Source organism: Mobula birostris, chromosome 25 (assembly GCF_030028105.1).
Source record: "Mobula birostris isolate sMobBir1 chromosome 25, sMobBir1.hap1, whole genome shotgun sequence".
Classification (NCBI taxonomy): Eukaryota; Metazoa; Chordata; class Chondrichthyes; order Myliobatiformes; family Myliobatidae; genus Mobula; species Mobula birostris.
In genome coordinates this window covers 24,306,050-24,332,911 of record NC_092394.1, presented here as the reverse complement: position 1 = coordinate 24,332,911, position 26,862 = coordinate 24,306,050, and positions in this window count along the sequence as shown.

Here is a 26,862-nt window from a genome sequence, read left to right as displayed (position 1 = left end):
TCTCTCTCTTAAAAACAAGATGTCAGTGTTAAGTAACTTTCTCTCTCTCTTTTCAAAAGCACAGTTCATAGGGGTAATTTAGGACCTCGTCACACTGTAAACTCTGGAGACTGTTGTGTGTGAAAATCCCATGAGATCAGCGGTTTCTGAGATACTTAAACCACCCCATCTGGCACCAACAATCCTTCCACAGTCAAAGTCACTTAGATCACATTTCTTCCCCTTTCTGATGTTTGGTCTGAACAATAACTAAAACATTAACCAATAGCATTAAGGATATGTGTAAGAGTTAGCAATCTACACACCTGTATTCACACTTGGTTGCAAACTGAGACAGAAATGCTGTAAGTGAAATGCTCCTCCCCGTTCCCCTCCCTCTTTACCAACACAATAGTCTTCAGCCTCAGGTGTCAGGGATCTACTGAATGATTTACTTATTTATTTAACAACTGGCAAAGGCTAACATGTATTTCTGAAGCCTTTCTTGGGTTTCTTTCTAGTTGTCCCAAAGTATTTTAAGTCGATGTAGCCCTTTGGAAACCTTGTAGAGAGAAGGCAGTGGTCACATCTGTGTGTGATAGCAATTGATTAATACCCAGCTTATTCATTTTATTGATGTCAATTAAAGGATTATAATTAGCCAGAAAGGAAAAACCTTGCTCAAAATCACAAGACATTCCACAGATAGTGGAAATCCAGAGTAACACATGCAAAATACTGGTGGAACTCAACAGACAGGGCAGCATCTATGCAAAAGTGTAAACAGTCGATGTTTCGGGCCAAGACCCTTCATCAGAAATGATATTCCTCTTCATTGATGCTGCTTGATCTGCTGAGTTCCTGAAGCATCTTATGCATGTAACTCTTGTTCAAAGCTGTTTCTTTAGATTTTGGTTTAACTTTTCATTCAAATGTTGGCTCCACGCTCCTTTGGTTCACTGAGCATCACCCTAAATTTTTGTGCTCAGGAGTCTGAAGCAAATCCTTATGGCTCGGTTGGCATGGCTGCCATGGATTCAATGGCACATCTTCGTCACTCAGATGTGTGAAGATAAGTTCAGTACGAAGGCCGTTACAGTTCAACCAACTACACACACACAGAACTGCATTTCACTCCCAGACTCAGGAAGAAATTTCCTAGTTTGAGGTACAGGGGGAAAATTAATATCCTTTATAAGTCCTGCTGAAGGGTCTTGGCCCAAAACGTCGACTGTACTCTTTTCGATAGATGCAGCCTGGCCTACTGAGTTCCTTCAGCATTTTGTGTGTGTTGCTTGGATCTCCAGCGTCTGCAGATTTTCTCTTGTTTAAAATTGGATCCTTTATAAGACCCTCAACTAACTCAAAGGCAGGGTTTAAGCCTGGGATTTTTTTGGATCTTTGTTTGCCTCAGCTTCAAGCATGAGGTGAAATTTAGGCTTTGGCCAAAATATGTATAATGTGCAATGTTGAATCAATGGTAAACCCCAGAAATTCTTCAAGTGCTGGAAATCAAGAGGAGTGAGCACAAAATGCTGGAGGATCTCAGCAGGCCAGGACAACATCTATGAAGAGACCTTTCATCATCTATTCACCTCTAGAGATCTCACTATTTACTTTGACGTCAATTGAAAAAAATTGCATAACGAATGACTCACCCGATTTGCACCATTGTTCAAAGTCAAAGTTGCCCGCAGGATGCTTTAATTAACCATTGTTAGCTGTGGCTCAGCTGGTGGTGAGAGGGTTCAATCCCACTCCAGACATATCAGTGCAAAATTCTAGGCTGGCACTGTAGTACAAAGATCGAAGGAGTTCTCAGTGGCATTAAAATTATGTCCTTGAGAGCCCTCTCAGCTAAATGCAAAACTCAAAACTAGGGTATTGTCTTCAAGAAAATAATAGAGTTATCCTCAGATCCTGGGCAACATTTTTTTAAAAAAATTATGCATGCTATTATGCTTTTGGCTGTGGGAGCTTGCTGTACAATTGCCTATTGCAATTGCAATGGGTTTCTAAAACATACTAATTGACTGGAAAGTGCCTTGGGAATGCCTGGAGGAAGAACTGCTCTTTAAGTCTGAATCTTTCTCCTTCTTCTTCCGAGTACTCAGGAGCCAAAAGGAAGCCTATGGAAAGATGTTCTTGACCTTAGGACAGATTCCGTAATCCTGTACGCTGTCAGAGTCCTCCGAGAAAGCTTGCTTCAGAGCAGACCTACAATAATATAGCCTTGATTCTTCCATCCACTACAAGATCAACCCTCTATAAAATGAAGCAGCCCTACTTCATTCAAAAGCTGGTATCTTTAATGTCACTCAAGCTTCCAAAAGATGTTTAAATAGATTTCTGTTCTCTTGTGACTTCAGCTAAATTTTGAAGATTGAACATATTTTCTGCTTAACTTTAAAACATTTAGAATGCATGTTCTTGGTCTGGAGAGAAGAGAAGCCCCTGTATTCTCATTGTACATTAATTTTTAGTGCAAACTGACACGCAGTTGACCCATTACTACCATCAGGGAGTGGGCACAGGAACTTGAAAACACATACTCAATGTTTTAGGAACATCTTCTTCCCTTCCACCATCAGATTTCTGAATGGTCCATGAACCTATGAACACTACCTCACTATATTTCTCTGTCTGTTTTGCACTACTTACTACTTATTGTATATTTCTTATTGTAAATTATATTTTTATGTAACGCATTGCGCTGCTGCTGCTAAACAACAAAATGTTTGTGAGAATAAACATGATGCTCATTCTGATTCTGACTTTCAATCGGGATTAAAAATAAGATACTGAGCTATAACCAAAGACCAAATGGTGATATTTTGTTTTAAAAACCATTTAGCAGAATGTTGGTTTTGAAATTGGTATCTATCCCTGTGGGTTAACTGTCCTTCGTTAACAATGCTTTAGCAGAGAGGTGTGCAGCCTATTAATTGCACTGACAGTGATGAAGGTAAAAGCAGGATGCACCATTTGTCTTCTCTGTAGCATCGTGTATCATTACAAGATAAATGAAAACTCATTTTGTTCTTTCTTTCGCAGTAATTTTTCAGACCCCTCGCGTGTGGGAATGATGTAACTCCGAGTGAGACTCCTCGCACCTGGGTGCAAAGGTCAGAGAGAGTGCAAGCAGTTCATGAAAGTCTGCCTTCTCCCAAGGGTGACGTAAAAGCAGGAAGGGGCCCCCCTACTTATCATCATTAATTCCCCATTGAGCGATTCTGTCCTGGCCTGATAGATGACATGCGTCGTTGGGCCAGTCTTTGTCCAACTGCCTCTGGCCACAGTCCTCAGGGAGCTGTCTCTGCCCACTGCCCCTAGCAGAGCAGCAATATTTGACCCCGGCATGATTGCACAATAAGACTAATGTAAGTCTAGTTAGTTTAGATACAGCATATCTTTCCTCCCTCACACTCATAAAGTCTCCCATTAATTGGCAGAATCTATGAAATAATGAGAAGCTTCATTTCCACGAGTCTCATCCTGCTGATGTAATTTATTTCAATCATTCTGCCTGAAGTACTGAGCCTGAAAATATCCGTTCACTGTATTAACTTGTGAACTTTTCCTTGTTGATTTGCCCTTGTTCTGCTAGCTGGTTTAAGTGGAACGATTGGGTTAATATCCCACATTAAGTCAGAAATAGAGGAGAGTCATGCTAAGTCACTAAACTTTGATCCACTAATACCTTGAATGGCCATTTCTGGGATTTGCTCCACAACTTGCTCAGAGACTGGCTGTTGAGTGATTCTGCATGTAATTTTGCAATAAATGATTTCCAAAGGTACTGCACAAGGGAATTGAGGATGGTCAGGTTGATTGAAGGATGAGCCCATTAGGTTGAGTCCATTAATCAAGTTGTCTATTCTTTGTTATCTTGTAGAATACACAGAGAAATCAGTTAACGCTATTCTATCATACATGTTTCACTTCTTAAATGCTTTCATTATGCACTGAGAGAGTGTTCAGCAAACTGTTTGCAAGCACTATCAAGCAACACCATGGCTCTCGTACCAAAGAATGAAGCAGGTCACCTTTAAGCTTAATATTTCCTGCACCCAGCAAGAAAGTAAGTTGGCTTTGCTCTCTGTGGGGTCAGGAACAAGCCATTTGCAGAATCCTAAACTCAAAAATTCATCTTGTCGCTCTTCAAAGCAAAATCTACACCACAAAGGCTTGTTTTTGGCTCAGCAGTAGATTTTTTTTAATGGCAATTGTCCCAACTCACCTTCCATTGATTTGGATTGAGTATTCAGTAGACACTTAGCAGGTAGTCTACAGCCCATCATTTCACTCTAGGATCTTCTCACCCACATCTAAATACGGTAGTCAGCTAGAATCATGTTAAACTGTGGCAACCATTCTGCCGTGTACTCAGGTGTACTTGATGATGAAATTGACAAGTCGTTAACAGGGCACTGTAGTGTGTCTGACCAGTGCCTTATAAAGCCTCAGCATTACATTCTTACTTCTATATTCTAGTCCTGAAATGAATGTTAACATTGCACTTGCCTTCCTTACCATCAACTCAACCTTCAACTTAACTTTTCATGAATCCTGCACAAAGACTTTTGCAACTCTGTTTGCTGAATTTGCTCCCTGTTTATAAAGCAGTCGATGTCTTTATGCCTTTGACCAAAGTGCATAACTATACACTTCCCTACACTATATTCCAAATACCACTTATTTGCCCATTCTTCAAATCTGTCTGAGGTCTTCTGCAGACTTCCTGCTTCCCCAACACTACTTGCCCCTCCGCCTGTATCATACGCAAACATGGCCACCAAGCCTTCGATTCCGTCACCCAAATCATTGACGAACACAAGAGTTCAAGAGGACATCCTGAAGATCACTCATCTGTTCCCAAGTTTTTCATCACAAGTTATAATGTATAAGAAACTAGGAAATTATCAATATCACATTGAACAGCTCAGTTTGTGAACATTAGTCATTCATGCCCAATGAAGAGAAAACGGCTGAATGGGCTTGGCATTAATGGAATATAAAGGAAAAGGGATCATAAAAATTCCGAATAATTGACTATGGTGATATTTGTTGTCCTGCCATAAAAAGGGAAGCCAGGCAAGTATCCAGCACTAAAAACAATAGAAGGCTTGGATGACAAGATGGGATCTAGGAAGGTTTACTGGGAGCTCATTTGAGCCATAAACACTGGCATTGACTTCTTGGACCTATATTGCCTGCTTCATGTTGCAAAACTGTAGGCATTTATTAGTAACAGAAAGACTGAATTAAATCAACTCATAACTCAAACATTACTCATTACACTCTCTCACCATTCATATTTCTGCTCAGTCTTTTTGATCCTGTCTTGGATTGTCAATTGATTAAAAGATTGTATTTCTGCCCTATGACCACTCCATTCCATTATTCTCTTTGGCTTATTTAATTATCCATCATACTATGTTGATGAAATTAAATGGTCAATAATGCCTATACATTACATTCTGTGTCTAATCATGCTTATGCTTCCCTACCCTAGGTGCAACCATTAGTGACTCTGTACAATGTACCTGACATCTCCTGAGAACCTGTTCTTCATGGTTCTTCTCAATTGCCTTCGTGCTCCACTCTCCACCAAAAATGCCATGTTTAACTATTGAAAGTAAAAGACTCTGACCTCACTGGGTGTAGAACGGTAGTACAGCATATGCTGCATTGGGACTATGGAGATCTGTAGACAATAGATCTCTGTCTAACTTTACCTCTTATTAAAATTATGTTACATGACTAGTAATAGTATATAATCAGACATCCAGAAAAGATGCGTTGAAATCCAATCATGTATATTCAAGAATTTTTGTTCAGTTTTTTTTAAATGGGGATATAAGTACTAGTTTTGTTATAAGTTCCAAATATCAATATCAATATTGGGGAAGAAATCCAACCAGATCATGGCATTATGTATTGAAACGTGCTTTGCTTTCAAGTTCTGGAGTACACACAACATCCAGAGAAGGTTCGTTCTTAACTATCCATAGATTGACCTGGATAATTGATCTGTTACATCAAACTGCTACCATCTGAAGATCCGTCACAACTTTCTCAGACCATTTTGATGGAGCAATAAATTATAACCCTACCAGTAACCCTACCAGAAGCTTACAGAACTGAGGCAGTGGAAAAGCACTTTCCTCCAACACAGCACTGGTGTTACCCAACCCAGATCAAACCCGTTAAAAGGTGTCAAGGAGAATGTTCACCACATTGGGGAAGCTCTCAAGACTTGGCATTAAAATATAGAGGGTGCACAGGGTTGGCTTTCAAGTTTTTGTAAAAACCTTCGAAAGAGTCAAAATCCATTTAAATTAGAAGGAACATGAAAGAAAAGATAAGCCATTAGAAGGAGGTAATTTAAAGTGGGGTTGATGGGTTCTTGATTAGTAAAGGTATCAAAAGTTATGGGAAACATACAGGAGAATGGGGTTGTTGTGGAAAATAAACAACTATGTGGTGAGCTGACTCAACAGGCCAAATTACCTAATTCTGCTCCTATGTCTTATAGTCTTATTATTCCCTACCAAGGCAGCCACTTTTATTATTTAATGACATTATAGATTAGTCAAATAGGATCCCTTTTAAGGACAGGAGAAGTAGGGAAGAAGTTTTCCAGTGATGTGATAAAGAAAGGGGATTCAAAGTTGATTTTGTAATTATCTTTGCAATCTTCTTTGTGAACACCCATGTACACTAGGCCCCTTTATAAGTTCAATTGTTTGCACACAACCTTATACTTTATTCCCCCTCCCATCAACTTAGTAAAGTTCAGGTAACCAGACATGAAACTATCTAATATACCAGAAGGTGAACCCACCGAACACAATAACACAAAACCCTGGACAGCAGCCCAGTTAGCATTGTCTGTGAGAAAAATGATGCATACATGTTATATCATTTTTACTTAACAAGGTAGAATTGGCATATTGGTTTAATACTGTCATATGTACCAAGATATAGTGAAAAGCTTGTCTTGCATACTGTTCATACAGATCAAGTCATTATACAGCACGCTGGGTAGAACAAGGTAAATCAATAACAATGCAGAATAAAGTGTAACAGTTACAGACAAAGCGGAGGTAAATTGTTAGGACGAGGTAGGATGTGAGGTCAATAGTCCAATTTATACTAGGGGACTATTTAATAGTCTTATAACAGCGAGGTGGAAGCTGTCCCTGAGCCTGGTGATTCAGGCCTTGGAAGAGAAGCGAAGAGGGGATGTCTGGGGTGTGTGGGGTCCTTGATTATGCTGGCTGCTTTACCGGGGCAGCAAGACAGTGTCCATAAACTGGAAGCTGATTTCCGTGATGCACTGAGCCGTGTCCACATTTCTCTGCAGTTTCATGCACTCGTGTGCAGATCAGTTGACGTAGCAAGCTGTGATGCATCCAGATCGGATACTTACTGCAGTGCTTCGATAAAAATTGGGCAGGTTCAAAAGAGACATGCCAAATTTCTTTAATCTCCTGAGAAAGTAAAGTTTTCTGCATGTTTGGACCAGGACAGGCAATTGATTAGTGATGATCTCACATAGGAACTTGAAGCACTAAACTCTCTCAACTTCTACATCATTAATGTGCCATATACAGGAGAATGTGCACCACCCCCTTCCTCCTAGTCATTGTTGGCCACGTCAGTGTGAACTATGGCAGTGTATGCAAAGCTTTCCAATTATGTACTTACAGCACAAATTTGTGTGGATTAAGTGAGCACATTGCAATTCACTGAATTTACCCAATCTAACAGGATCGATAATAATGGTAAAATAAAGCATAAGCCTCCCTCTAAACTACAAAACAATGCATTTTTTTCCTTCATCCTCAGGATTTTATGCATCTTTGGGACAATTTTCTTTTTTGCATTGAAATTATTTTTAATATGCTCAAATTAGGGATTTTTTTTATCACCAGCTAATGTTGGCTTACTTCCTCTACTGATTGGAAATATCTCCAAACATGTTTCACTTGGTAAAGAATCTGATAGCTGATAAATAGAGGAAGTGAACCTAGGTTAGAAGTTTGATGCCCAAATTTATTACAGTTATCACATATTCTAATGTGTTTTCACACATTAACACTATTTTGTATGTCCCAGGGAATAAATGGGGGATTGATGAGCAGTATGGGGTTAATAATTTATCAGTCTGTGATGCTGCTACAAGTAAGTTTCCAAATGCACCTGTGCATACATATACTTGTGCATATAACTCAACTTTGACTTTGACCTTGAACTGATTATTTGGTAGAAAACTATACATATGAATATGCCCACAGACATGCACAGAAATACACACTTTGCATACAAGTAGATATACATACACAAACATAAAACATGCATAATCACACATATGCACACATGTATATTTGCAAATACACGTGCATCTAAATATATGCATGGACATGGGCATGTAATGGCACGCACACACACACACTTTAATGCTAACTTCATTATAGCCTTGAGGCTCTCTGATCGAATGCTTAAAAAGAAAGTTTTGAAATCATTAGTTATAAAGGAGCCTGCATATTTACTGTCAATTCTTCTACATAATTGAATAATGATGAATGTTGATAACATTGCTTAGAAAACTAACTAGGAGGAGTTATTGAGTGTGGGGGAAAATCACAAACACTCAGTCATATTTCAGAATTGGTAATTATCTTGTCATCTCACAAAGCACACCAGCTTTGATTCCTTACTGTGTTGGTTTCAGACACTTCAATAAAATTGTTTCCTCCAAAAGTGGAAACAATGCTTCCCTCGCAAAACAAAAACAATTGACGTCGAGGGTGAAGTGACATTGGTTCATTCAATCATATACTAAACTTGGTGTAAGTTCCTCCTCAGCGTTCACTTTATAATAGTCCAAATTGTAAGACTCACACTTGTGCTTGTTGTATCATCTATTTGTAAGATTGCATTTTAACAAATCCCATTGGAGCTTTTAGTTCAAGGATATAATAATTTTCAATATTGCTCATTCTGTCATATCCAGCAGAAAGTCTCATCAGTAAGTGATGCTAAAAGGTTATAGAACAAAGACTGGTGTCTACAGCCATCATTCACAAGGACTAATATCCTCTGTGGTGCTGACTGGCCTGGTTCGCAGTAACCTTTGCAAATATATTGGTAAGTGATAGCTACCCAAGGGTATAATGAATATAGAGTACACTTCTGAACCAAGCCATTCATTCCTGGGTAACAGCAAATAGTTTCATTGCACTCTAATGCTGCAGTTGATTTCTGATATACTAAAATAAAAAGCTGATATCTGACTTTTAATATAGTTTTTCTCTGGCGGTCCCAACTATTTGTCAGCCACTCTTATGTTAAGTGAAAAGCTAATGAAGACATGAGGGAGAGTTGAATTTTGAAAAAAGATAAACTCAAGTTTGTTAAATCATTTTTATAATGAATCCTGTGTGTATCCATTCATGTCTTTATTCATATTTAGGTCTCTTAGTGCCATTCTCATTTTCTATCTCTCCACACAGGCTCTGGGCTGATGTTCAAACATGTGTCTCTTTATTTCTGTCTTTCACTCATATAGGAATATTTCTTCTCTCTCTCTCTCTGCCTCTGCATGACTGAAATGGTCCCATATCCTCTGCGTGCCTGATTTTCTATTTAAAACTTTGTGCTCTCAAATGCCAGTCTTCAAACAATGGGTAAGGCTGAAGTCTACAATGTAGAAGGAGAAAACATTCACGAGGTGCAGTGATGCTGAAGGCCATCAGGAGGCTTTGGTTTGGTCATATTGGTCATCCAGTGATCAAATCTGTTCCTCTGTTTTACTTCCCGTCTTCAAACTGATGTGGTTCTCAGCCCAAGAGCTGAAATTGGGCATTCTTCTCATTTTGATGTTGCGGTGTTTGCCGAGTTTGGCAATTAGCCTGCAGACATTTCATCACCAGGCTAAGTGACATCCTCAGTGCTCAGTTGTTGGTGTCCTTCTCTGGGAGTACTTGCACTTATATAGGCCCTCGCTCGCTTGCCTCAGTCCTGACTGACTACTCCTACTGTTGAGTTCTATTGGCTAGCGTTTCTTTGGCTCTTAGGGATTCGTAGATGGCTGTGTTTTGAAATGTTTGTTTGCAGAGTTATCAGAAGAGAACCAGGCTTCTGAAGGCTCTCGTGCCTGCTTTGCGTTTGCCTACACCAGAACCTCTGCCGGTGTCCCAGTTAGAGTGGCATCATTCTTCTCAGTAAGTTTGGAGTGTTGAACATGGCCAGATTCAGTTGCAAAAAAAGGGATATCAGAAGTGCAGTTAAAATTTCTTTTTTTTAAACTCTGCAACGTAAGTACAGGTTAACTAAGATGTACACACAAAGGTGCGATAGGATTAATTTATAAACTGGCAGTCTCAAATACTAATTAACTCAAACGGGTTATAGGAATAGAACAGCATTAAACTATAATTAGTTATCATATCCTTTCTACATCCTATCTATCCTCTAACTACATTGTATAACATTGACAGAGAAAACAATACAACACATTTGTACAAAAACAGTTAAGTCCTCATGAAGGGTCTCAGCCTGAAACATCGACTATTTATTCCGTTCATTGATGTTGCCTGATCTGCTGAGTGCCCCCAGCATTTTGTATGTGTTGCTTTGGATTCCCAGCAGCTGCAGAATCTTTTGTGGAAAGAAATAATCTGTTGGTATCCATAGCAGTGAATTTGAAATATTTATTGGCAAATGCCAATCACCTTCCATGCAAAAAATAAAAATATTTCTTGAACGTATTTGTGATTGTTCACAAAGGAGTGAGTGTTACAACATGCTCCACCTGTGAAGAAGGAGCCTCCCCAACCCTGACCATTCATGAGGCACAAAAGGTTAGATCAGACTTTCATGCTGAGAGATTGATCTCAGCGGACCAGCAGGTGGCAGTAGACAGGGAAGGGGCTCTTAAGTAGCACACAGAAAATGCTGGAGGTACTCAGCAGGTCAGGCAGCACCTATGGAGTGGAATAAAAAGTTGATGTTTTAGGTTAGGACTCTTTGAGAGGACTAGAAAGGAAGAGGGAAGAAGCCAGAATAAGAAGGCAGAGGGAGGAGAAGCTCTTACAAAGACTATCCTTGCACACCAGCAGATCACAAGTGCGCAAGTGACCACTGTTCAATCGTGAAGCTAAACCATCCCTGCCAAACAGACTATTGAACCACAGAGAACAGCAAAGGCAAGCCCGCGTCGAGTTGTCCAACATCCACACAGGGTCATTTTCCAGCAACCAGTTCCTGAACAGGTTTTTCAGATGGCCTTTAACCTGCACAGCAAAGTAACCCTAGCATTGTGACATCATTTCACCTAGGAATCGATAACACATACAAAACTGGGATCAATACGGAGAGCTTCCTGCTTTGCATACTTAACTCTAGTTCACACACTTACTGCCTGCAACATCAGATAGACACTTGGAATCCATTGCTTGAATATTTTACCTTTCTACATTCTGCACCATCCGCCTTCCCGGGACTAAGCCAGGGATTGGTAGCTAATCTATCCTCCTGCCCAAACAGCTGCTACTATGGTAAGGAATCCAGACAAAAGCAGTTGGGATAGTCAAGTTCCCAACCCAGCCAATCTGTCCAGACAAGTTGGAGTAATAATTTAGAGGTACTTGTAATCTTTGAGTTCTACACCAGTACCAGCAGTCTCTACTGTACAGGTCTCACATTGCGGTTTGGTTTTGCACTGTACACTACTGAAATTAGCAACCACCCCCTGTTAAGTCCTTATAAGAAAGACCATATGACATAGGAGCAAAATTAGGCCATTCAGCCCATTGAGTCGGCTCCACCATCACTGATTGATCATCTTGCCCAACCCCATTTTCCTGCCTTCTCTCCGAAACCTTGAGATGCCCTAGCTAATCAAAAATCTATCAACTGCTGCTTTAAATATACTCAATGACTTTTGGCTTCCACAGCTGTCTGTGGCAATCATATGGCTAAAGAAATTCCTTCTCATCTCTGTTCCAAATGGATGTCCCTCTATTCTGAGGCTGTGCCCTCTAGTCCTAGACTTGATGGGCTGAATGACCTAATTCTGCTTCTATGACTTATGATATTATGGTACTTTTTCATAGCTATATCCCGTGAGCAGATTTGAAAATTCAGGGGAAGAGCTGTAAGCCTGGCACGGAGGAGTCTCGTATCTGCAGATTTCCAAGGTGAACAGCCTCTGTCCTACAAGGAAAATGTAGGTAGGGAAAACTGGCAAGTCAGATCCATAACTTTAAGATAAGGATTGGCTGGATGTATTTAAAGCCACAGTGAAGAGAATAGGTAATATGCCTTTCAGTTCAATGTCCTACTGTGTAAATGGCTGGGCTGTACAGAATTTGTTTGTTACTATTCCCTATTCACTATACAGTAATCTGGAGAATTGAGCCTACTTGTATTGTGAACTGTGGCTACAGTTCCTGCCATATGTTCTGTCCTTTCTCCTCTTTAAATAGATTCTGCTTTCTGAATATATTTCCTTTCAGAACAGAGGAACAGAGTGCTCACAGCGAGCCCAGATGTACCCTGCACCCCATCTCTATCTTTAGTCTGGCACACAATTGTCAGGCTCTCATTCTGTAGTTGTGAGCATCACGGGCAAAGCCAGAATTTAACGCCCATGCCCACTTGCCGCAAAGGACCAGGTGCTCTTGAACCATTACATTTGCCGTGATGCTGTGAAGTAAGAAGCTTCAGGATTTTGACCAATAATGAAGGGACATTGCATTCCTAGGTCAGGATCCTGCCTGACTTGGAAAAGAATTCATACACACAATGTCCCTGTGCTGTTCTCATCTTTCTGGGCAGTAGAGTTCATTCAATGCATATCTTGAAACTTTGTTCAAATTTATCATTTCCAAACTATTTACTTCATATCAGCAAGATAATTTTCCTCTGATGTTTATTGCAGGTACTGTACCTGTCCTTCAAATTTACAATGCATCCCCTTAATGAAGAAAATTAACTACTTAAGATGCAGCAAGAATATCTTGTCCAGTGGGAAAATCACTCTCTCAGTGCAGTACACCCTGACTATCTTAAACAATCATTCCGCAGTTGTTTCACACACCTCTCAAGATAGACATCTTTTATATATTTAAATATGTTTGACATTCAATAAATGAGGATTAACTTGCCCTGGGTAAGAGAATTTTTTTCAGCCATAAGAAAGCCAAATACGATTATGCATATGAGGAAATTATACAGTCATGAGTAAAGTTTAACACATGATAATTATTTGAAAAGATATACTTGAACATTGATTAGCATTACCTTCAGTGGAGGATGAGTGAGAGACTCAAGGGCTCAGATTCTGCAAATAGGAATAGAAAAAGACAAGGATTTAATACAGATGAAAATATGTAGTTTTAATAAAACTACAGAAACAATAGTTTTGTTTAATCTTTTCTAAAGATTAGATCTTCATGCAAAATGAGACACCAAAAAAAACCTCTAGCACTTTCAAATACTTGGCTTAGCTTTGTGTGGCTAGCTATTGTTTTTCAATGCAGACAAATAAATCATGCTCTACGTGCAATTGAGGTGAATGGGGTGTCCAGGGAGGGTTAGCACCTCTGATGAAGAGGCTTGTGCTCATTCTGGTTGGTCCCCACCAGGCACTCAGGTCTCACCCGCGGCTCCAAGTAGCTGTCACCGTGCAACAGCGGCCATACCCCCGCACACCGCTTCAACAGCTGGCTAAACTAGGTGAGGGTAACCGGAGGGCCTCATACCCTGGTGAGAAAGGGGCAACTACGGCAAAGTGGGTGGATGAAATCAACAGTGAGTTCGAAGAGCTGGGAAAGTGGTTCTGCAACATCACGTGGAGAGCGAAGAGTACAATGAGGCACAGAAGTCACAGACATCCATTGCAAGGAAGTAAAACCCCAGATGTGATAACTATTCATTGCACTGGACCCAAACTTCCAAGGATAAGAGAGTGGATCTGCTCCAGTGCAATGTCTTTTCCACTTTAAAAACTCACCAGCACAGGTTTCCTCTCATAATCAGATAAGACAGACAACCACCACTACAGTATGTGGAATTATATACTGTACATAGAAATGAAGACGATGTGTCAGGAAGAGAGACGAACCAGCATTCTAAATAAAATAGTTTAAAAGATATATCATTCATGATGAGCAGCTGCATTGGCTAAGTTAGGGTCCTCGGCTCGGCATCTCCAAACTCTTTGAATAGAGATAAACCAATTCTCAGTTGGTGCAACTGTAACAAAACCCAATTTCCCTCAGGATCAATGAAGTATGTCTATCTATCTATCTATGTATCTAATGGGGGAAATATCTGGCCACAAAACTCTGTTGTATACATCTACCAACGCAAAGCAAATACATTTTAAAATATTTTCAGAGGGAGCTGAGTTTGAAAAGAAAATATCCTGAGAACAGGCGGAGAGATGAAATGACACATTTGGAAGTTGAAGAATAGGAAAGTTCGTAAAATGGTTCATGGACTTGCTGACCCAACATTACGTTATCCTAAGCTGCATCCAGATCAGTATTGGTATGAAACCATTGTGCTGGCATGGATTCCATTTTTCATTAGCGCACACTCTATTTTGGGAATCAGCCACTTTCAGTTTTAGCCAGCATGCTATAATGACTATTATGTCTTTAATGGCTTTGTAAGAGTGCCTCAGTCACAAAAGTGGGCTTGGGCAGGGTGCTTAATTAAGAAATATTACATTGAAACATTACAGTCAGGTAAAGCTGTAGTCTGATGAATAACCATGCTTTACTACTGTAGGATTAGATTGGGGTAGCGCCTGGGCTGCAGGAGTGTGCTCATGGTTTCTCAGGTAATGAGCATTTTTTTTTCAGATAGACAGCTGTTGGTACTTCCTCCTCCTCACAGCACATGGAGAGTATCAAAACAAGTCAATATAAGTAAGTCACATTTATTTCAGAGCAATGTTAACAGAACTTTACAATAAATCTGGGAATGGTGCTCGACCTGGGAGAAATACTCAACAATGAACGTCCACTTCTTCAAGATGCTTCAGTCTTTTATTTCACTTCCTCATTAATTTGATTTATATAGTTAGACTGGAAACAGATTTTCCACCTATTCCATTTATTATAGTGTTTCTGTAGCTTTGTGTGAAATGACCCACTCCCTCCCTTTCACTGACAAATCGAACAGTTGATGTATCCATAAACCTTAAACATAAAATGAATTAAAGTAGGTATTAGTACTAGGTCACGGGGTATGGAAAGCTGGCTGGCTGCTGGTGTGGCATCAACACTGGACTTTGAGGCAACTGGTCCCAGGTTCAAATCCAACCAGCTCTTTGCACACTCTCCATCCGTGCTGGGTTGAGCATCTCACTAGCAACTCAGCCTGGTAAAAGACAGTCAAATGGTACAGAAACGGCAAAAACGCTGCCTGATGCGCCACAAGGTGCGGAAAGGAACAACAACACGATACGGAAATCATAGTATGAATGGTGGAGAAATGAGAACCACGGGATTGGTAAAGATTTTACATTTGAAAGTTACATTATATTTTAACTGCCTTTGTTGTATTAATATAGTTATTATACCAACAGCTACTGAATATATTTTTGACCCTCAACCTTTCTTGTTCCCTCATCTCTGCCCACCCACACCCTGCAGGCATGCCATTAGTATTCAACCAGCAGGGTGAGTGGTCATATGTGAGCTATATGCTTGCTGAGGCCATTCTGTAATCAGTACTGGTTGGCATGTGGCAGTAACGTTGGGAAGATTCAGGCCTCAAAGAAGGTTCACACATTTTTGTCTTTAGAACAGCATTGTGAGGTAGTGAAACTGATGTGAAAATCATATAGAGAGCAAGAGCATCAGTTGGGTGGTTCATAAAACACACAAAAAATAATAATGGGTCGCCACCAGATAATGAACAGATTTCTTTTTTACAGTCATTCTGAAACTGACTTTTTCCCTAAGTTGGAAAATACACAAAAAGACTCATATGATCACACCTCCACAGCATTGTAATGAATGGCATCAAAAATACATGAGAAAGACCTAATAAAAAAGTGGTAAGATGAAACTACTTCTGCTCTTCGTAGGAACAAATGTTTGTACGTATGCTGTATTTTTTGGGTTTAGTAATATTATGGGAGCTTATTGGTATGTAGGGGTGTCCGTAAATTGGATATGTGTAACCCAAGGACGGGCAGTAAGCAAGAGATTTAAAGTGTTTCCCAACAGAAAAAGTTTTTAAAATATATTTATTCCATTCTCTTAGAAAATATAAAATGCAAACTATATTACCAAGAAGAATGGGAGAATGAAATAGGAGATCTGCACAGTAGATCTATATATTTTTACTATTAAAAAAAGGTGCTAGTTATTTTGCATGGAATCATTGGGCAGAAGGGCTTGTTTCATGCTGTATGAGATGGAAAACAGGGAAGAATTATGAATGAGGAAAATATGGACAGCAGGACTTAAGGAACAAAATACTTCAGATTTTTAGTTGCAATAATAGTAACTGTTATTTTAGTCATTATGCTGCAGTGAATTTCTGTTGATCTATTTCTTCCAACTATTTATATGCTTTTCTGTATTCTATGGCTGTCTGGAGAAGACAAATTTCTGAGTTGTATTCTGCATACATACTTTGAAAATAAAATGAACCTTTGAACTTTTAATCCTGTAATGGTTGTGTTTATTTTCAGCACAAAGACCAGTTAAATTGACCAGATCTTGCCCAAAATATTGCAATGGTTCTTTGATTCCGAGAAGCAGGGTTTTGACCTGAAACATCAGCAATTCCTTTCCTCCTGCAGATGCTGTTCAACCCTTTAGGTTCCTCTGGTTTATGGCTGCTCCAAATCAAAAGGGATGGCATGGTAGCCTAGCAGTGGGTGGCATGGTAACGGAGTAGTTAGTATCATACTATTACAGTGCCAGTGAATTGAGTTCCGTTCCACGGCTATCTGTAAAGAGTATGTACATTCTTCCTGTGACCATGTCGGTTTCCTCCGAATGTGTCAGTTTCTTCCCACGTTCCAAAGATGTATGGGTCAGCAGGTAAATTAGTCACATGGTATAACTGGGTGAAGGCCTTAATGGGCCAGAAGGGCTTATTATCCATTTTGGATAATGTGCACTCTGCTGGTTAGTACATTAAAGTAATTCATTCAGAGAGTCAACTCAAGTAACATTGCCTTTTGAGGAACATCTACTGTACAGAAGATCTGAAGCTACAAAGTACATAGACCTGAATTTCCTAATTACAGGACAAGGAATGAAGTAATTTAAACACATCAGTAATTATACACTCAGTGGTCACTTTATTAGGGACTAGAATGGAACACAGTGTAATCTTCTGCTGCTGTAGCCCATCTTCTTCAAGGTTCGATGTGTTGTGCGTTCAGAGATGCTCTTCTGCTGAAAACTATTCAAGTTACTGTCACCTTCCTGTCAGCTTGAAATAGTCTAGCCAATCTCCTCTGACCTCTCTCATTGACAAAGCATTTTTCACCACAGAACTACCACTCGCTGGAGGATTTTTGTTTTTTGCACCATTCTCTAGAGCAGGAGTTCCTAACCTGGGCTCCATGGACTCCTTGCTTAACGGTATTGGTCCATGGCATTAAAAAAGCTGGGAACCCTTGCTCTAAGTAAAGAAAGAAAATAACTAACGATCATCTAATATGAAAATAAATCAAATTGGTTGATAGAAGCATTGTTTTATGATGTGACTTCCAAACTGTACAATGTCTGTACATCAGAATCATTCTCAAAAAATTTGCTATCAGTCATTTTTCAAAGAGTGGGTTCTGCTTCACAATGGTCACTTCGTTGTTACACTAAGTGCTTTATTAAATAAGATTAGTACATGTAGGTTGGTGCCATGGTAGTTAAGTTGCTTATGCACTGTGCTTTGGTGGTGTGGTTTTCTTGCCCCTTTGCCAGTCATGGGCATCGATGACATATGCCAGCTGACAGCCAGAGCACAGATGGACTACCTCGTGGCAACAAGCCAACTTATCACCAGTTTAGGGAAGGGAGCTGGCCCTGGCACCGTGCTCCCTGTATAAACCGTACTCCCTGTATAAAACTTTTTGAATAATGCAATAATGCCACAAAACTAACCTGTGACAAGCAGCAGTATAGAAGTGCAAAGCATGAGATGTGAGTGAAACTAAAAAGTAACAGAACACAGGAAGAAGTCAGCAGGTCAAGCAGCATCTGTGGAGGCAAAAAGGGTAAGGAGACATTTCAGGCCGAGACTCTGCCTCAGGACTGAGAAGCTAGTATATAATTGTGAAAGGGTGAAAGGAAGGGTCATTACACGCAGGTGATAAGTGGAATCAGGCATTTTGAAACAAAGTAAACTCTATTCATAATTTTTTTAAGTACTTACAATAAACCATGTAGCGCCTTTTCATTCTTCTTTTCATTGTAGCACGATAGCGTAGCGGTTTAGTGTAAAGCTATTTTGATGCCAACGACCCAGGTTCAGTTCCCAATGTATCTGTAAAGGGTCTGTACATTCTCCTCGTGACCACATGGGTTTCCTCACACATCCCAAAGATACACCGATTAGCAGGTTAATTGGTCACCTGGGTAAAATTGGGCGGCACTCATTCATTGGACCAGCAGGGTCTGTTACTGATCTGTATCTTTCAAAAAAAAAGTAGTGTTCAATTACATCTCTTAAAACTAAAAGCACTGTTGCCACTCATGTGGCCCCCATGGGTAGTCACAACTATAATTATTGAAGAGTTTCCTCGCCCAACCCAGCCACTCCGTATCCAGTGGTGGAAGACCATTTTACTGTGATCCTCAGGTGAGTTGGAGTTGATAGCCAGGAGACACCCTGTGGGGAAGGAGGGCTGGTGGGAGAGGAAGCAAGAAATGTCATCAATGGGAGAGGAAATCTAGATGGACAGATGAGTGTGTGTGGGAGGAGAACACCAGGGCTATAGATTAGTTGAAACTGGAAATTCAATGTTCACTTCATGGTATTGTAAGCTACCCAAGCGAAATCTGAGATGTAACACTTTCAATTTTGCTTAGCTTCTCTGCAAGAAAGATGGCTGAAGGCATTCAGCTCAATATGGGAGTGGGCAGGAGAAGTTCAAAGGTCAAAGTAGATTTATTATCAAAGAACATGTACATTATCATATACAGCCCTGAGATTAATTTTCTTTCTCAATGAATCCATAATAGAATAATAACCATAATAGAATCAATGATTCTTTGCACCAGCTTGGGCATTCAACCAGTATGCAAAAGAAAACAAGCTGTGCAAATAGAAAAAGAAAGAAATAATAAGTAAATAGACAGATAACAAACAGAGAATCTGCAGATGCTAGAAATCCAAGCAACACACACAAAATGCTAGAGGAACTCAGCAGGCCAGGCACGATGCCACCTGGCCTGCTGAGTTCCTCCAGCCTTTTGTGTGTGTTGCTTGGATAAATAGATAGATAGGTAAATAAATAAACAGATAAAGCGATAAATATCGAGAACATGAGATGGAGAGTCCTTAAAACTAACTCTTTAGGTTATGGTAATATTTTAATGATTGGACAAGCTAAAAGTTATTGTCTTTGGTTCAAGAGCCTGATAACTGAGGGATAATAACTGTTCCAGAACCTGGTGGTGTGAGTCCTGAGGCTTCTGCACCTTCTTCCTGATGGAGAATTAAAATGATGTGCAACTAAATGCTCAAGGTGGCTATTGCAGTCAGCCTGCGGGGTCTCCGCAAACTGATCAACCAGCCCATGCTTGGCTCCACCAATGGAGGAAGGCCACATTGTGGCAACAAATGCAGTACCCTGGGTTGAGCGAGGTGCAGGTGAAGGGATGGAGGTGAAGGGACAGGTTTTACATCTCCTGCTGCACTCAGGGAAAGTGAGGGATAGGTGGGGAAGGATGAGCAGACCAGGGAATCACAAAGAAAGTGGCCCTTGTGGGGAGTGAAAAGTGGGGTGGAGAGAAGATGTGAGTGATAGTGAGATCTCGGTGCAGCTGGGTGAAAGACTGTTGGATGTAGAGGTTCATGTGGTGAAAAAGAAATCTATTGCCATTTTGTCTACATAAGAGCAGATGTGGTATAAGCTGCATATTTTTACCATCCTCACCAGGAAAAGGAAGGAAACTCCTGTATGATTGTTCTCCGTTTCCATAGCAGCTATTATTATTTTTAAATTGGATGAGACAAGCAGAAAGATTTTCTTTATTATGACCACCAGAATAATCCAGTAGTAAATTTATAAAATAAAATAGTTTACATTCATACCGATTCTGAAGCTTTATATTACACAGGAAACCTTGCTCAGTTGATTTGTGTTTTTTGACCAAAATTCATTCTGGACCAGATGGATTGAAAAGGCAGGATGTTGGGACCAGAGACAAGGGTCAGACCAGTTCTGCTCGCTCCCTGCAATATTTACTTATCTACTCTGCCCTTCGCTGAACTGAGGCTCAGGCTGTGGGCCTGCGCTGGGCTCTGTGTCTGCGGGCTCCGCAACATTTACTCTGCTACGTGCTGAACTGAGGCTCAGGCTGTGGGCCTGCTCCAGCTGCTCTCGAGTTCATGTCTGAGGACGCAGCTTCATCCTGAATGCTGTTTGCTTACTTTTATTGTTTGCACAGTTTGCTTTTTTCCTCTCTCTGCACATCCATCCAGCATCCTCTTTGACTTTCTACCATCAGGCAGGAGACTAGAATGCATAAAAACAAGAACGGTTAGAATGAGAAACAATTTCTTTCCCCAGGCTATTAGGCTTCTGAATTCCCTGCCACATTGTATTCGAAGTGTCACTGGTTAATCTGTTCTGTACCTTACAATATTTAATATTAATTCTCTTTAGTTTGTTATTTATGTGTGATTCATCTGTAGATTTTATCCTTACCTGCATAAGTTAATGAGTGCTATGTGTGTTATGTGAAATTCTGTGCTTTACACCCTGGTTTGGTGGAACGTTGTCTTGTTTCTATATACATTATATACATGTATATATTTAAATGACAATAAACTTGACTTATTTGTCGATCTTCTTTTAAATGGGCTCTTTTGGGTTTCTTGTTTTGTGGCTGCCTGTAAGGAGACAAATCTCAAGGTTGCATAATTTATACATACTTTGATAATAAATGTATTTTGAACATTGAGAAGACAAATAATCAGCCTCTGGATTCAACAGATTCACATTAGTTCAACTAATCTCCAATCCCTAATGTATATTAGAACTACTAATGGTTCTATCATGAATGTGAGAAAAATGAAAGTATAAGGACATTGTGTAGGCAGAAGAAATTAGTTTAGTTCTCCACTTGATTACGAATTTAATTGGTTCAGCACAACATTGTGGGGCGTAGGAACTGTTCCTGTGCTGTGCTATGTTCTCTGTTCTATTTTTAATATTCAAACCCACCCCACTTCATATCAAGCAACTACCGCAAACTTGAAGGGGCATGGTTGCTCCAGGGAAAATGTAGTCGATGGAATTCCCAAAGGAGAACACGTAGTTGCCCACCCAAAGAATTCAGGTTCCCAGTGCAACAAACGGAAAATGCTGGAGGAACTCAGCAGGTCAGACAGCATCCATGGAGGGGAATAAACAGTTGACATTCCAGACTGAGACCTTTCATCAGGATTAGAAAGGAAGGGGGGAAGAAGCCAGAATAAGAAGGTGGGGAGAGGGGGAACTGTACAAGCTGGCAGGTGAAATCAGGTAAGGGGTAAGGTAGGTGGTAGAGAACGGGGAGGTTGAGTGAGAGTCTGGGAGGCGATAGGTGGAAGATGTAAAGGGCTGAAGAAGAAGGAATCTGACCGGAGTGGAGAGTGGGCCATGAGAGAAGGGGAAATAGGAGAGGCACCAGAGAGAGATGATTGGCAGGTGAGGGGAAGAGAAGGGGTAGCAGAGCAGCCAGAATAGGGAATGGAAAATGAAAGAAGGGGGAGGGGGGAGAAATCACCAAAGTTGGGGAAATCGATGTCCATGCTGTCAGGTAAGAGGCTACCCAGAAGGAATATGAGGTGTTGCTCCTCCAGCAGAATCTCTTGTGTTTCAGCTTCCTAGTGTCCACCTGACTACTGCCAAGTCAGGACCAATTTCCATCATCCAGGAGATCGCCTCACCAGTTCTTTGGACATACATGGTACACTCCCTTGTGAATGCATGCTATTAGGAATCTCTGCACATTCCAGCATTCGCTGTACATTGCCACATCAGGCACGAGGATCTGGAATAAAAATCATTTAAAGTTCAAAAGATCGAAGTATATCAATTATCAAAGTACGTGTACGTCACCATATGCAATGCTGAGATTCATGTTCTTGCAGGCATACACAGTAGAATCAATAAGAGACCGCCCACAACAGAATGAGACAAGCAATGACTGTTCACAAGACAACAAAGTGTGAAAAAAAACAAAAAGAAATCCAAAAAAAGTAATTGTAAACAACCAAATAAATAAATAGGTAGGTAGATAAATAAATAAATACATGATAGATAGGTAGTTATTAGAAAGATTGATAAATAGATTGGTAGGTGGGTAGATAGATAAATAAATAGATATTAGAAAAGATTGATAAATAAATAGATAAATAAATAAATGAACAATAAATTTCAAGAACATGAGATGAAGAATCTTTGAAAGTGAATCTATAGGTTGTTCAGTGATGGGTTGAGTGAAGTTAATCCCTCTAGTTCAAGACCCTGATGGTTAGGGTGTAATAACTGTTCCTGAACCTGGTGGTGTGGGTCCTGAGGTTCCTGTACCATCTTCCTGATGGCAGCAACAAGAGCAGATTTCAGTTAATGGCTAATTCTTACTTGTATTTAATTGTTCACTGCAATTAGATGGCAGATCCTCCTAAACTGAGCCAGGATGTGCCTTATCACCTCACACAATTTATTCCCCACCACACCATTCTGGGAAATTGAAGGGATCATATTCTGATATTTTACAGCCATGTGCATAAATCTATCACAGTGTTGATAAATAACATTAACCATTCCAATATACACTCAATGGCCACTTTATTAGGTGCATCTGTACACCTGCTCATTAATGTAAATATCTAATCAACCAATCATGTAACAGCAACTCAATGTATAAAAGCATGCAGCCATGGTCAGGAGGTTCGGTTGCTGATCAGACCAAATTTCAGAATGGGGAAGAAATATGATCTAAATAAAAAAGAATCTAGTGCGTTCCCAGCATATATGATGAATATTCTTTATTTAAGTGACTTTCACCAAGGAATGATTGTTGGTGCCAGACGGGATGGCTTGAATATCTTAAAAACTGCTGATCTCCAGGGATTTCAAAAACACAACAGTCTCTCAAGTTTTTAGAGAATGGTGCAAAGAACAAAAAAAAATCCAGTGAGCGGGAATTCTGTGGGTGAAAATGCAATATGAATGAGAAGGGGTAGAGGAGATGGCCAGACTGGTTCAAGCTGACAGGGAGGTGACAGTGACATACGTTACAACAGTGGTGCGCTGAAGAGCACCTCTGAGCACACAACACGTCAAACATTGAAAGTAGATGGGCTACAGCAGCAGAAGAGCACGAACATAAACTCAGGGGCTACTTTGCTAGGTGTAGGAGGTACTGAGTTCACGATCTTCTAAATTCAAAATGAATGGCAGGAATAACTTTCCTCAATACGTAAAAAGTTAGAGGGAAGTGCATTCCTGTTTTGAAAATTTCAGCAGCAAGCACAGTAATTTATTGCTGTTCGTCAGCACCACGGCCTAATCTGAGCTCCTTGAATGCTGTGTGGAATTTGTGTTATCGTTTTATATAATCACAAACGCAAAATGAACCAGAGCAGTCAGAAAGAGTCGCAGAGCACAATAATTTTTTTCCCTTGTCACTAGAAATAATCCATGATGTATTTAAGTGTGATAACCTGGTTCTATTTTATTAACACAGCTGAAAATGGGTTCATCAGCAAAATTATGCATTTATTAATGGTGTCCAGTCCCCCATCTGTAAGTAACCTGACTTAAAATTACTTTAAATTACTTAATGACATGCAGAAATGCCTATAGAGAACTATTTCATAGTGTTATTGGTCTCTACTGGTCAATTCTTTAGTAAATTAAGTACTTCTGACGTGAAAATCCTTTAAGAGTCTTTTTAAACCAACACGATAGGCTGTGCGTTGTAATTTCATTCCAGGTGTATTGCTAGTTTATGGGGTGAATCTGATCTTGGCCAACTGAATCTCCTAGCGGCATAAAGTAAAACGCAAATGAAACGATTATGAGGATAACATTTATATTTAAGATTTGCCAATCTTCTGTGGCCGTTGGAATAACCTTGCCTGAATTATGCTGAAGTTTAAAAAAATCAGCCTTCTTTTATGTGATTTCTTTCTTTCTGTCTATTTTATAGCCACTTTCAAGGATATTTTTTCTATGTTTGCAGCTAAGGTGAGCGGGTGCCTGATCCAAAGGCAAAGCAAATCAGAGGGTCACCTGCTTGCAAACTTACTATCCTGAGACAGTTTTATTTGTCATGATTGACCCCCACCCCTCAGGGTGACTGAAGTATGTAAAAACAGTGGCATATCCTGTTGATGGTCTTAGCATTGGGATCTCTATTCCTTAAGGTGGGAAACAATCGGCATTCAAGCAGGTAGAAAACGTGGATATCTTTACCCACTAGTATTCATTTTTATATATAATCTTCAGTTTAAAATATTATCTTTTGGTTATTTTTGGGCAATCACAAAGCCCCATGACTCTGTTCTGTTAAATTTCATGTGCAACGTTTTACCTTAGCCTGCAAAGTCACTTATGCAAATACATCAGATCCACATGATTTAGTTGATTTTGACAGCTAACTGCAGTCTACAGCAAATCCTGCCCCAGAGGATATTAAGCAGAAGATGCATGAGACCATAATTTTCTGCTTCCACTTGTGAAATGCTATAATGATCAAAAGAAAATTACTTTCTAACTACTAGATCTCTTTGTGCTATTTCCTTCATGCCTTCTGCACTAATTGAATCACCACAGAGCTACTGTATCAAACCTAACCTCAGTATTAAGATTTAATCAGGCATGTTGTAAGACCAGCTTGGAGAGGTGAGGGGTCCTTTGTGAGATGCCCATCTGCCTCCGACACCAGACTTAAATAGAGTTGGAATGGGAGGAGATGAGTCCCCCTAGGCTGGGGGTGGGTGGACAACACATGTGGAGGGGCGATGGGGCGGAGAAGGGGGAGGTTTGGGAGATCACTGGCAAAGAGCATAAGCAGCCCTCTACACATACACACACACACACACACACACACACACACACACACACACACACACACACACACATACACCCACACACTCATTCTCTGAATCAGGGCCTCTTAAATGTGGCACCATATGCTGTTGCTAGATTTCCTATCAACATTTTTTTTTAAACTGATGTCTGCCACACAAATTGGCACAATTCAGACGTGGTGGTCCTCAGCTGGTTTCCACACCCTACTTGACATGAAAATGACCTTCCCTCTGTGTTCCAGAAGAAAACTGACATCACGGGAAATGAATTGTAGACTGCTGTACAATGCATTTAAATTATTTTCTTTAGAGGTTGCCTGTGAAGGGACTAGATGCAGCCATGAATTAAATTGAGGAGACTCAGGCATGCTGTAAAAAAATACTGTAAATAAATGTTTTACAGCTATACTGTACATTTTAGTTCAGATTAGTACTGTGCACTCAAATCACTCGAAATATTACACCTCTTTGCCTATTTTGCTCTATATATACCTCTGCGCCTCATGCTTTATTTGTGTTTTATGTTTAAGTGAAGGTAGACTGCAGTGGAGAAATCTGATTTTAATCGAGCCTTATGTTACCTCAGGCCTCCCCTATCATTTGTGTCATCTGACCTCTTATTTCCAGCCCCTGGTTATAAGGGTTTACAGGCTAGGAACTGGATGTTCCCCACTGCGATCTCCATGCTAGGGAGAAAATATTCTGCACTTCACCAGCCCTGAACCCACATCCACAGTGCCCTGCCTGATTGGCTTTGCTGAGGTATTTAATTTACTTGGTCTTACTTAAGCAGGGATTGGATATCCAGGAGCCATTTCATGTTAAACAGACAAAAATTGAAAATTAGGCTCAAAAGGCAAGTTCAAAAGCGTGTTTATTTATTTAGAGATACAGTAACAGGACCCTCCAGCCAAACGAGCCCAAGCTGCCCAGATACCAACTTACCAACCCATACGTTTTTGGGATGTGGAAGGAAACTGGAGCACCTGGAGGAAATCCACGCAGCAACGAGGAAAGCGTGCAAATGCACAAGACCCTTACGGGCGGGAATTGAGCCGGGGTTGCTCGTGATGTAAAGCATACGCCAACTGCTATATGCTACTGGGCCACCTGCAAATAACTCAAATACCTTTATAGGGTTCCCACAACCGCGGGTGCAGGGCTGAACCATTCAGGCCAGATGCATTCATCTTGGCTTCTATCAGACGCAGGTCACCAGTAAAAGGTGCTTTGGTCAGCCCGTGTGACCATGAAAGGGAAATGAAAGGAAGGGGGGGGTGGAGTTTGAACTAGGAAATCAAATCCACAGAACTGCAAGTAGAATTCATCTGTCTACTGTGCACAGCCTGAATTGCAGGAACTATTTCCCTATGGTCATTCCTCAGATAGTGGAAGTCAATGCTCCTTCTAGTCTTAAAAGAGTGGAGTTGTGTCTACTTCAGCCGTAAAGATACACACTGTGTACTGATGCAGAGCTCCACGTTGATCTGTCTCCCCTAATGCTTTCATTCATATTTAATATCTTATTCTTCTAATGATAATTCAGACTTAGAATGAAGTCGTTTGCAAAGACTGGAAAGTCAA